This window comes from Mus musculus, chromosome 2 (genome assembly GCF_000001635.26).
Source record: "Mus musculus strain C57BL/6J chromosome 2, GRCm38.p6 C57BL/6J".
Lineage (NCBI taxonomy): Eukaryota > Metazoa > Chordata > Mammalia > Rodentia > Muridae > Mus > Mus musculus.
Window position 1 is genome coordinate 73,474,717 of NC_000068.7, and position 13,689 is coordinate 73,488,405.

The window sequence follows — 13,689 nt, forward strand, 5'->3', positions numbered from 1 at the left end:
CCATCTTTACAGAAGGAGAGTCCAGAGGGGAAGGGCACACGCCCTCCCCCCATGCCTCTACCCTCCCACGTCAAGCCGTGACACTGTTACCCATGGCTTGTTATTCAGACTGTCCTTTTTGCTAGCTGGTCAGCACTCACTCCCAGCAGCTGTTAGACAGCTCGGCTGTGAGCTCTACCTGCAAGGGCGCGACCACCTTCCTATTCATCTTCCAGAGTTTTCGGAGCTGATTAAGTTTGGAGATTCGGCTTCTATCTATAACTCCCATATGGCAGAAACAGCTGTAATGTCTGCCAATGCCCTCCTAATACTTCTTCTTGTTAGCTTAGTTATTTTTCTTTTGTTAAAGATTAATGTACTTATTTTATGTATATGAGTACACTGTTATTGTCTTTAGACACACCAGAAGAGGACACCAGATCCCATTAGAGATGGTTGTGAGTCACCATGTGGTTGCTAGGAATTGGATCTCTGGAAGAGCAGTCAGTGCTCCTAACCACTGAGCCATTTCTCCAGTCCTAGCTGGATTTTTAAAAAAATTTTGGTTTATCCATAAGCCCTGAAGACCTTAATAACTGAGAAATTTCAATGAGGGAGTTTCATGGTATCAAACCGGCTTAAAACAAATTAGTTATACATTAGAGTATGTGTTTCCTCGTGTGTTGAATAGCAAGATCTAGTGGATAGGCTATTATGTTCTTCAAAGTGGAAATGGGCATCAACAATATATAGAGATGTCTGCAATTGTAATATGCACCAATTAATCTACTGTTGTGTAATCAATTACCCCAGAACCCCACAAGCACTTAAACCAAGGCTATTACATTATATCACAGAACCCATGGGGCAGAGATCTTCTCACACAGCCTAGCTATATTGCCTTTGACTATCTATCACAGGACTGCAGCCAAGGTTTCAGTCAGGGCTGTAATCTCACTAGAAGGCTTGACAGAGGGAGAAATTGCTTCCGAGCTTTCTCATGCTTCAGTCTCCACCCTCCCCAGCCCAACCCCCTCTCCCCATCTTCCCCCAGCTGTTGGCAAAATGCCTCCCTTAGCTCCGTAGCATTTAGTTCTCTATAGGATAGTTGCTCATGACACTGTGGTTGGCTTTCTTCAGAGAAAAAGACAGTGAGGATGGAAGCGGAAGTCTCTGCAACTTGATCTCAGAAGGGCATCCCTTCCTCTTTGTATACTTCCTTCACCAAAGTGAATCATAAATCCATTCCACAGGCAGGGCAGCTCACCAACAAACGCTTGTCATATCGCAGACTATGGGTCTGAAGGAAGGGTTGTATAGAAGAACTTGAATTTCAAGGGACCTGGATCACTGGACACTGTCTTGTAAGTCGCCAGCTACCTGGTGACATACAACATCTACAATTTTCTGCACGAGATGATGTCACAAGGGTCCCTAATTCTACCTCACTTTGCTGGCTACATTCACAATCCAAGGAAATGCAAAATTCCTAGGGGCTAGTAAAGACAGAGAAGCGAAACTTCCTCCTTAGTTATTTGCATTTTTATTTTATGTGTATGAGTGTGGTGCCTGCATGTATGTTTGTGCATCACATGCATGCCTGGTGTTCATGGATGAAGGCACGGAATCCCCTGAAACTGGAGTTACAGACAATTGAGAGCCACATGGGTGCCGGGAATCAAACCCAGGTCCTCCGCAAGTGCCCTTAGCCACTGAGCCATCTCACCAGCCCCAGAAGCACCATTTCTCTCTCCAGTTTATAGACTTCAGGTAGAATGCCTCTTCATATGAAGTAAACAGTCTATCTTACACCATCTAAAAGCCAGTTGGGTGCTTTGGGGGATGGGCACAAAGATTCTCTTTTAAAAACGTGGGTTTGTGGTCCACTCAGAAATATATCCAACTCTGAAGACTTCCCTTGCAAAAGGCAAATGTTTGGCCTCGGTGAGTAACTCCGGGAGTTCAGTTTTAGGGACTCTTTACCTACTCTGGACTTCAGCAATCTGCGTTAGCAAACAAGCCCTGGTTTGAAGCAATAGCCACCTTCCTAATACAAAGTAGAAAACAAGAACAGGGGAAGAGCTGGGCGGTGGTGGCACATGCCTTTAATCCCAGCACCTGGGAGGCAGAGGCAGGAGGATTTTTGAGTTCAAGGCCAGCCTGGTCTACAGAGTGAGTTCCAGGACAGCCAGGGCTACACAGAAAAGCCCTGTCTCGAAAAAAAACCAAACCAAACAAACAAATAAAAAAGGAACAGGGGGAGATAAATGTTTTCCTGCAGGATTCTTCTCTTTTAAAAGCTGGGGCCACTGAAAACAGGGACCTAAATCCTCCCTGGAGGAGAGTGGCACTTTACCTCGGTTTCTTTCATAGTCACGACCCCTGTAGCCACGCTGCCAGCAAGTATGGAATAGCCTGAGCTACTGTGGAGGAGGCTGAGCCACAGAACCAGTCAACTCCCCACACACGCTTGCAGGTTTCAATTCTGCCATCCCAGACCTCTGGAAATCTCTTGTCACTTGCTCACAGGAATGCTTTGTTCTCATTTTCTCAGGGGTACAGAGGCCACATATAACACGTTTCAAAACTGGACTCTGTCAAGTGCTAGAACTCGGTCCCAGAGCAGTGCCTGGCACTGTCTTTTCAGCTGTGGAATTACAGAAGTCTTGGGGACTCTGTTGTTCGCTGAGGCAACAGAAGCTGCGAACAATTCACTAACTGGTTTTTGAAGCATCCCGATTGTTTGATAACCAGCATTTCTGCGTCGGGGCAAACAAGAACAAATACCAACTATGGAGAGTACTGCTTGGGAACGTCCCCTTGGGAGGATGTTGCTTATTGGAGCTGACCTCCATCCCTGCAGCACTCTGGCCTGCGTGGAGAGGACAGGACCCAGTTTTCTTCCCAGTGCCTGTGCTGCGGCCACAACCTCTGGGTCCTGGATTACTTCTAAGGCCTGCAGAACATTTCACTCAGATCTCCCTGGGGCGTCTGCCTGACAGTATCCCCGAGTCCAGTTATATCTGGGCATACAGACTGGGACACTGCTGCTGGCTAACGGCTTTTGCATTCAGGTGTTCTGTGGGTCTGCCTGATCAGCATGATTTTAACTCACAGGTAACATTGCTCTCAAGGTGCCCATCACTGTATGGGGCAGAGGCCGAGGAAACATGTTATTCATGGATCTGTGGATTGTCCCACCTAAGAGCAACTACTTGAAACGGGTGGGTTCCATTATGTTAGGTTTACTGTGAAAACCATTCTGCAGTGCTGCTGGCTGCTCGTGTAGAATTACAAAATGCTTTTTGAACTGCTAAAATGCTCCAGTTTGTTTTACTTCATGCTTCTGGGAAGTGGATGCGGGGAGCTCTGAACACACACACAGACCTGTGGAATTCAGTCAAGTCACTTCCTCCCTGAGGAATTCTCATCAGAGTAAACAAGACTCATGCGGTACCTGCCTCTGATGCAGGTTGAAGATCCAATGGAGATAATTTACAGACAGACGTGACAAATGTGCTCCTGGTATCTGAGAGCAGCAGTACGAGTGTAGAACTTAATCTGTTTCCGTGAAGAAGAAATGCCAGTATCATAATGCAATATTTACATAAATGTAAAGGTTGAGGCTGTCTGACCTGTCTTGCTAACGTTTCCATGTCAGCAAAGGCAGGCTGGACTTGATCAGCCATTGATTTTGCCAATGTTGTTAAGACACAGACTTTTGATCCTTAAAACAAATATTATAGAATCCATTGGTGATTAAGGAGTTAAAGGCAAGGCTTGAGACAAGAAACATGCCCTTTTCCCACTTACCCCCAAGAGCTCCGTCTCTCTGAGCAGACATCAGAAATCAAAGGCTCCACAAGATGCAACACCAGCCCTGCCCCACCTCCTCTACAAGTGCTTCATGGGTCACAGGGTAATTCGGGAGTGACACTGTACCACTGAGAAAGAGCAGTCTGTGTCTTCTAGAACCCTCTTTTAGGTATACACATATATACCCCACTCTCCTCATGGACCTCAAACAGGTATATCGAACGTGATAAACCCTGAACTCTAGATGTCCCCTGCTGTATAGCCACCCTGCCCACTGCCTTCATTCCTTTTTGACAGCATTTCCGTTTTTTTCATGTGCTTTGGCCAAAATTCTAGGGATTCCCTGACTCCTCTCTCCTCCAAACGCTATTCAACCCAATAATTAATCTTACTGAATTTTGCTTTTTAGATTTTATTTTTGATTATATGTATGTGCGGGTTTGTGCATGTGAGTGCACTGCCCTAGGAGGCCAGTAGAGGGCTTTGGGTAGCTGTGAGACACACCACGTTGGTGGTGGGAGCGAAACTCAGGCTCTCTTAATGGAGCTATTTCTGTAGCCGCTCTGTTTCTACCTTCAAAATGTCCAGGCTGTGCAGCTCCTCAGGTCTGTCAGCCTGGCCTGTGGCATCTCCCTCCCTCTCTCTCTGGTGCAGCACCCAGGATTCTTAACCATTTTTTTCTCCCTTTCTCTCACTCCCACAGTCTACAGTACAGTAAGGCCACAGCACTTCCTTCCATCACCTGGATTTTTCTAAAGTTATTTCTCACTTTGAGTGAGAGACAGAGTGCCCGCTGGCCTACTGAACCTCCAGCACTCTGCTTCCAACATCTGCTTTCTCCCTTCTCTGCCCGAGTTCCAGTGGTTCCTGGTTACTCCTTGGGCATGCCAGCTTTCTCCCATCTACCTGTGTGGCATCTTCTCTTAGTCCTTCCAGGTCTGTACTATCTTCTCACGGGCATCACCCCATCAACCATTTAAATTCACACCCACCACTGCCCCGTTTCTTTCCCTTTCCTGTTTACTCAGTGACCATGACTCTCTAACCTTCTAAAAGTGCACGTTAATAAAAGCTGGGTATGGTGGTGCATGCCTGAAATCCCCACACAAGGGAAGCCAAGGCGGGAAGACGATGAATTTGAGACCAGTCCGAGCTACAGAGTGACACTGTTTCAAAAACAATGAAAAATCACGTAGTGTTTCTTATCTATATTGCTCAGGGTTCACAGCCTCCAACTGGACAAGAAGCTCTACATGGAAGGTGATCAATAAATGTTTCTGAATTAAGAGGAAATGTCAAGAAAGGAAGAGGGGAAAAGGAAATGGAAAGAGAGGGGGAAAAAAGCAAGCAGAAAACAAACCTGACTATGTAATAAAGCCCAGCATCCTGAAGCACCTGTGAGTTCTAGTGCAGAGCCCGCATGTGTGCTGTCTTCTCTCCTCGTAGCACTTGTAGCGGAGATGGCCCGGCTGATACAGCGCTTGCTCTACTACCCTAAGAACCTTAGTTCAACTGTCCAGAACCCACTTTTAAAACCCTGCTGTGGTAGTTCCTGCTGGTAACCTCAATGCTGCAGAGGCTGAGTCAGGAGGATCCTTGGGGCTTACTGGCCAGCCAGTTACCTGATCAATGCTGAAGAACAACTGGGAAACCTTCAACACTGACCCTGGGTGCCCCTCCCTGCTTGATTTCATGTGCATAGGTTTTGTTTTGTCTGCATGTATGTCTGCACCAGGTGAATAGCTGTTGCACACAGAGGTTAATGGAAGGCACTGGATCTCCCAGGGCTGGAGTTACAGACAGTTCTGAGCTGTGTGGGTACTGGTACTGAATCTGGGTCCTCTGGAAAAGCAGCCACTATTCTCATCCACTGGGCCATCTCTCCAGCCGGCATGGGATGTTTTAGAGAAGAACAGAGGATAAAAAAATGACACCGAGACGAGGCTGCTGTCTGCCCAGGAAAGACCCTAAAGAGTGGCTGTGCTGTTAAAAGGCACACCTGTGGTTTTCATTTGCAGTTCCTGACCAAGGCAGGCCCTAAGGAGCTAGGACTTCCCCAGGCGGATCATGAAACACCTAATCTTCTCCAGCCTTTTACTCTTGGAAGAGGTCACAAAGGAAGTCTCCAACTTGCCTCTGCCCTACAGTAGTCAGAAGACCCTCCATTCCAGAGGGGTTCCCTGCCCCACACCCTGGGTGGCAGAACTGCTGCCTGGAAAGGCCAAGAACGCTGAACACACAGGTTTCCCTGGTCAGTCTACATCCAGCATTATCTCTTCTATCAACCCAGTAGGATAGGGCGAGAGAGTTTCCAGAGAACTGGGGGGCAGACAGTGGAGATTTCTGCTGAAGGGGCACACCAAGTCCCTTCTCCCACATTTCAGCCTGTGTCCTTTGTGATACACTTCATAGTCAATGGGCACACACAACTGTCACCCTCTGTTCTACAAGCTTCTCCAGCAAGTTAGTCAAACCTGAGGAGGAGTTGTGGAAATAGCAATTGGCAGCCCATTAGTTAGAACCACAGGCAGTGCAGCTTGCAACTCACACCTGAAGTGGGGAGGTGGGGAGGTGGGGAGGTGGGGAGGTGGAGAAGTGGGGAGGTGGGGAGGTGGAGAAGTGGGGAGGTGGGGAGGTGGGGTGCTGTCTTGAGCCCTCCACCTGTCGGATGCTATCCCGGGGTGGACCGTGGCAAGACTGAGCTGGCTCAGAGGACATCAGCAGGTGTCTACAGCACAAGTGCCTGTTCGCTCATGAGTGTAAATTCTCTCGTGCTTTCCAGGGTCAGAGATGTGATCTGTGTTATGAGTGTGTGCAAGGAGAAGCTTAAGTCCAGCTGGGAGCTGGCCTAGACGCAGGTTAGCAACTTCAAATCCAGCCCCCACAGAAGAGGTCCTCTGTCTTAGGTTCAGGGTGGCTGACCCTCATTAAAATTCACAAGGAGCTGCTGGGCATATGAGAATGTACAGACAATGTCATTCTTTCCACTGAGCATGCCTACCGTCCGGACGATCCCCTCCGGAGACAATGGAGTCTGCTGTGGGTTTCAGAAGGTGGACCAGCAGTCATGCCATCAGTGCTAAGGGTGACTGGCTCTCTCAAGGACTCTTCACCCAGGCCAGTGAATGCTGACACGCATCCATACTTTACAACAGATTTCAGCCATAGTTTTGATCCACATCTGCGTCTACAAGAGTCAGTCTATTTTCCCGTCCTCGTCCATTACTAGCCATTCCTCTTCCTTCCTTCTCAAGGACCAGGTCCTTACACACAGGCTTCATCTGGGTAAGATGGATTAGGTTTCTGCCCACAAGGTTATAGTTACATTGTTGTCTGTCAGGGGGATGCAAAAGGAAGTAGCAGCAAGCAGAGGTGACTTTGTCAGACCCGCAACCTCTTGGTCTGCCCCACATTAAGCATGAGTCGGCAGAGGTGCCACCGAGGCTCTGTACTCAGGCTCCAGCGCTGGGATCAGTTCTAGGCTGGAGTGCCATCCATATAAGCTGTTCTAACCTCCATCAAGTCACTTGACATTTCTGGATCTGTTTCCAAATTTTAAAATGGGGGAGTCCTAAAGTCTCTTCTCTTTCTTAAAAAAATAAAATAAAATCTATTTTCTATTTGCCTCCTAGAATTCTAAATGATGACCAGAGCATCTGCAAGTCTCTTTCCTAAACTCTTCCCAAAGCCAGATGTTCCTGGCACCAAGGAAGGGAAAAACAGTTCTTCAATAACCCGACATTTGAGTCTTTTAGGGCCAATTACCTCTGGCTTCTCCAGGTCTTCTCTTACCACTATTTCCCTTATAAATCTTTAAAAGGAAAAAAAAAATCGTAAACCATTCGTCCTTCCTGATTCATCGGGATCTATCTTATACTAATGACTCTTTCCAAACCATTTCCCTTGGGCACACCCTCTCCGGCATTTACCTCTGAGAGGCGGCTCAGCACCCTCACTTCGAGCCCCTTTTACAGGGAGCCCTGTTTAACGCACTGAGTGAGTGGCTGCACAAGGAACTATATCATCTACACATAGAAATTCTGGCTTCAGAAAGTGACAGGCACGCAGTGGCAGGAGACATCTGGGAGAAGAAATGGAGAGGAAGGGACAAAGATAGGAAGACATGGCACTCTGTAGGAGAGGTTCTGGGAGACATCCTGGTAGCTGTTCAAGTGTGCTCATGCCAATGAGTTGTAGAGTTGTATTACTTTCCCGAGAAGGCCCAGTGCGGGGGAAGCTGAGCTGGAGCATCAGTTCTTTTCCTTTAAGAGTTTCCTCTGGACAACTTTCTGCAGAGCAAGTCGGCGAGGTACCGGGCAGCCCCTCCTCTGGACCTATACCCAGTCCTCTGAAGTCAGAAACTTCCTACAGATTTCTAATGCCTTTAAGGAAGACCAGGTCTTCCCACTGGTGACCCAGAGATCAAAGGAGACACTTTAAGTACCACCTCACAGAGAATAGCAGTGCCCACTGGCAACCTCTCCAAATGAGTCCATACATACATGGGTAATATCTTAGTCTAAACATGATTCAAATAATTATAGACTCCAACATACCATCTCATCATGCTTCAGTCAGAGTCTCACCATGTAGCCTAGGCTGGCCTCAAACTCAAAAATTCACCTGCCTCTGCCTCTCAAGTGCTGGGATTAAAGACAAGCATGCATCACCATGCCCAGCTCACGTAACAATTTTTAGCTGAGAAAATAAGATCCCACATATACCACACATACACAGATACACACACACACACACACACACACACACACACACACACACACACCTTATTACAACTCAACAACTTCCTTTTAGGCCACACTATGATTTCCAGCTGTTATAGCTTTGATCTGAGGAGTTCTTCCTACAGCTCACGCTTTAGAAGCCGAGCTCCCACTGAAGCAGTGCTCAGAACTAGGGCTGTTAAGATGTGACTGGATCCTGAGGGCTCTGACTTCATCAATGGATTCATTCCACGATGGACTCATAAATGGATGCATTATTGGAAGGCGGTGGACAGTATGGGTGACACCTACTTATAGGTGGCAGGACACTAAGATTGTATGCTAGAAAGATACACTTTATCCCCTGTCTCTTCCTGTCTCTTTTTTTTGCTTCCCTGCTACCAATAGGTCGATTTCCCACTGCCATTCTCTTACTCCACAATGGTCCTGTCATGCTACAAGTACAGGAGCCAGACAACCATAGGCTGAAACCTTCACAACTGTGAGCCAAAACCATTTATTCCTCCATAACATAGCTCATACCAGAAATTTTATCACACTGATGAAAAGTCTTATTAAACCACACAAATTGATGTTAATGTAAAATCCATATTGAAACGCAGGATGAACACAAGTGCAGAGGAGCCAAGGTCACTACATACAACACCAAAACAGATATCCTGGTAAGTGTCTAGTTAGTTTTCATTAGGACAAAGAAATCACCAAACTGGCAGGTAAAGGAATGTCCACTCGAACAGCTGTGGGTTTTGATTCCCAGCTCTGTGCTCACCTCACATGGAATTCTGGGAAAAAGATGCAGCATGTGTCAGGTCTGGGAAAGGAAGGTTGAGGGCCCCACTCCTCGTTTTTCTTTAGAGAATCCGTAATACATCCATACTGTCTCTCACAAAGCTGGCCATTCTTCTCTCCAGCTTTAAGATGACAACTCATCTCTTCTCACCTTCAAGCTGAACTCTGTTTAACTTGGCAGTAACACCTAACACTAAAATTCTCTAGTGCTTTCCCAGTCAGCATGACCTACCATCTGCCACCCTGGACCCACCTCTCTTTCAGACCCCTTCCAGCCTGGAGGTCAGGATAATGTATAAGGAGAACCCTTCATAAACTTTTTTCTGGCATCTCTAACACAGTGGAGGCAGAAAGCTGGAAAAAAAAAAGGCCAAGAAATGCCTACGGGAGAGCAGAAGAAATGGAAACAGCTTTTGGATCAATACATATGCAAAAAAAAAAAAAAAGACATCAGGTCCATCTGGAAAGCATTTTAACAAAACAAAAAGGCCCTTTCTAGTATGAACAGCAGATTAGCATAATTCAAACCTCCCTGAACAGCAAAGCTCTCTGACAAACTTTACAAAGGGAAAGAGGACCAAAAGAAGTGCTCCTTCTAGGGACGCCCAGCCATGGCTGAGCCGAAAGTCGCTTCTCCCCTGCTCTAGGGTAGCACCAGGAAGCAACAGGAAGGAGGCCATCCTACTGCAGACCCCGCTTCAGGGTCTCAGGCATTTGTAGTAGAGGCTCCGAAGCCCGACCTGCTCTGGTACACCGGCTGCAATCATGAGCTGCCCCTGTCAGCACTAGGGAATGGTTTTTGGTAAAACAGTGAGGCTCGGATCTCAGCTTAGAGAGCCTCCCTTCAGCATCAGCTTCCTCTCCACTTTCTTGCACAACGTGATAGTAAAAAATGAAAATAGGCTGCAATCCGAGTACATACCAATACCGAGTCTTTACTTTCATCACTGCCCTGGCTATTTTGCACTACTGGAATGTAAACATTCCACCAAACCTTTCACCCCTTGTTGTTTTTCAGTCCAGACACGTTGGAAAACTAAAGCCAGACCCAAGACAGAAAGGAAACCGGAAACTGATCCTAGTCCCCTCTCTCCATCGCTATTTGTTTAGGTATTTGGTTTTAGACAAGGCCTCTTTTAGCTCAGTCTGGCTTTGAACTCATTCTGTAACTGAATAAGACCGTAAAGACCTGATCCTCATGCCTCCACCTCCCGAATGCCGAGATGACGACCACACCCAGTTTCCGTGGTGCTGCAGTTAAGAGCGCTTTGTGCACCCGAGACAAGTGCTCTACCTACTGAGCCCCAGCCCCAGCCAAAGCAAAACAACCCCGCTGGCTAACTCGGCAGTTCTAATGCTTGACCTCCTTCCTCCTCTTGACTCAGACCTGAGACATTGCCCTTGCGCTTCACAGGCCTGGAAGCAGCCAGTTACTTTGTGAGAATTTCTGTTGACTTTGCTCTTCGTACGGAAGTGTTCCCTCGGTGGCCATCAGATTATCAGTTCCGGGCTGGTTAGACACTCCGGAGAATTGCTCCCGCAACCCTTCACCCACCTTTCCGACACTGTGTTAGACTCACCCAATCTTCTTTACCATGTGTGGACACGAGGAGGCTCTAGTCACCGACAAGCCTCGAGGCTTCTCCGAACCTGATCAGCTTTAGTCCAGGTTGTGTTGCCTCTTAAACCGAGGACTTCCCCATCTACACTCAAGCTGCCCTACCCCCCCCTCTTCTCTCCCCACAGCTCATGTAAGGAAGGAAAGGAAGGAAGGGGGTGGGGCAGAAAAATGTATGGGACTGAAAAGTTATTCTGTCATGAAATGCAAGCCAAAAAACCTCATAGGTTTTATGAGATGAAAATTCCATAAAACAAGCTTTTGCACATAGCCTTAAAGCACGTTTTTTTAGCCACAGTATTTCTTCTCCAACACCGCACAGACGCCCCACACATGTCTGCAAGCACAAGTTGACCAGTCCTGTTTCAGATTTGTGCTAGTAAGTAAAGATGAGAAGAGGCTAAGCTGCATTCCACGAAATAACATATTTAACGAACATCTGAAGTTTATTCTTTTTAAAGGCATAGAAGTTCTAAACAAGGAAGCCAGCGATTCTGAGAATTTCATTTCCACCACAGTGGCTCAATGTTTGTTCCTCTAACAACGTGTGGTTACCAGCTTTGCACAGACTCTTACATTCAAAGCCAGGGCAGTTTTTTTTTTTTTTTTCTTCTTCTCTCATTAGAAACACACATAAAGTCAGCTCAAGGAAAGGCAGTCAAACAGGTGGGTATTTCAGAGCCACCATGGAGGGTTTTCAGAAAGAAAAAGGCACTAACCTGTGTTGCTTTAATCCGCTGAGAACAGCGACTGAGCACAGCGGCGGCGGTCCTCAGCTATATTCTGGCCAGCTTCCTGTGAAGCTGCATGTGACATTGCACTTCCTCACAGCACCTTCTCCTGTCTGCCTCCCTAACTGCTCAGAGGCATGTGACACAATCAGCCATCTGCTATTTACACACAGGATGGCCCCGCACCTATAGAAAAGACCATCTCCTTGCAGGGGTTCCCTGGCCTCTTTTGGGTGTTCATAGGGCACAAGTAAAGAGGAGATAAGACTGGAGGGGAAACCCCACATTATGGGACAGAGAAAAGCAGGGAAAGAGAGAGTCCCATTTTCCTAGGCTTTCCAGTGTATGGGGTTCCATAACCTGCAAGGGCGGACAGGTATGAGAGCCTGGGGTTTGGATACTCTCCTGCAGATGGGTCTCTGATACTCAGGAGATGCTCAGGAGACATCTAAGGAAGGACCCTTGATAGTGCTGTTACCAAGATGCCTCCACACTCTCCTCTAAGAGATGCGTTATCGCCAGCAGAACAGAACCGACTCTTGGCTCCCGTTTCTGGGTCCTGCTGCAACCATGGCCACTCACCCTGAACTTCCTGAGAGAGTCTCGAGTTCACGCAGCCTGTTTAGTAATGCTGTCAGACACTGTGCCCTAATTCTTGGGTTAGAAAACAGAGCCACTGTGTTGTTAGCCTTCCTGGACTAAGTTAACTTTGATGCATGAAAAGAAGAAGGGGTGTCTGGCTACGTCCCTCTTTGCCCTAGATGGGGAAGAAGGTCATTTCTAGCTTTCCTGTCTGGCCATCCTCTTTCCTCTGATAGTCACCCCAGCTCTCAAGAGGATCCAAACACACAGAAACCTGTGGATGTAGGAAGTGGTATGTGGGATTAAAACTATGTCCTAGACCAGCAGGAATCGTCTCCAATTTGTTCAACTTGACTCTTGCAAAAAGCCCCAAAATGGTTTCTTTCTGGCCACCCCAGCACAATTCTTTTCTCAAAAATTGCTTTTAAAGGGATTTTCGGTTTTGGATTTCAGCAAGGTAATCCTAGACAAGTGTCAAGGGTCGGAACTATTTCCCATGTAACTCTTGAGTGTGGTTTCCATGTGAGCCCCAGAGTAAGGAAATTAGTCCTGAATGAGCGCTGTAGACAACGGTCAGACTCTAGAGTCTCACCACATGATTACAGCTCTGGCTTTAGGAACACCAGTAACTGTTTTCCCATTTTGACAGCTGTCAGCTGGTTTGGGGGTTGGACTGTACATCTGGATTTGCCAGCCGAGCCAAGATGGCTGTCTATATCACAGAAACGGCATTAGCTTTACAATAATGGTAACTCTTCGCCATCTTGGAATCAGACATTGCAAATAACTTTGTGGAGAAAAACAGTAAGGCTCTATGTGAGCATGTGACAGCATTAGATGTCTCACAGTCTGAGTCAGTTTCTAGTTCTGTTTTCTACTAAGTGGGTCTGTGTGTTCTCGTGTGCTGTGGTGTGTGGGGTCAGTAAACATCTTCAGGCACCTAACCAGGCTTCTCCATGTGTTTCTCTGTTTTTAAATTTTAAATTAAATATGTTTAATTAAATTTAAAAATTTTAAGACTTAAAAATTTAGCGGCAGGCACTGCAGACTAGCCCTGTTCCTTCCTTCAGATCCTCCACCCCTTCTGTTTTGGGGACACCATGCTTTTCCTTTAAGGAATGGAGAGTAACCCACCCATTCGCCACTGCCACATCTCACAAATGAACACAGACAAAATGCCCAACCTTTTCATGCAGGTGAGCAAACCTGGACATCATAACAGTTCTTTGTCTGATTCCTACATAAAAGGTGCTGAAGAATTGACGGTGCCCTAACCATTTCACCACATAGCACCCAGAATAGGCTGGAAGACATATTGCTACACTGACTGATGTCTCCATCGGTCATTTATCAGATCATTGACACATGTAGATGCCCAGCTAAGTGCTTTACGTATAGATGTTAATTCTCCTTGCAGTGCTGTGAGATATGG

At 46.9% G+C, this 13,689-nt stretch overlaps 1 protein-coding gene across 4 annotated transcripts in view; it reads right to left on the minus strand.

Moving 5' to 3' along the window:
- Window positions 1-13,689, minus strand: part of Wipf1 (WAS/WASL interacting protein family, member 1) — a 99,878-nt gene that overhangs the window by 45,107 nt on the left and 41,082 nt on the right. Inside the window, exon 1 of one of the 4 annotated variants that reach the window (XM_006499124.4) lies at window positions 11,664-12,681. The exons of 2 other annotated variants lie outside the window; for them this stretch is intronic. The gene's annotated coding sequence lies outside the window, so the exon portion shown is untranslated. Of the gene's footprint in view, window positions 1-10,906; window positions 11,038-11,663; window positions 12,682-13,689 lie in introns of those variants that run through there. One more of the 4 variants, NM_001289723.1, reaches the window with a different exon arrangement.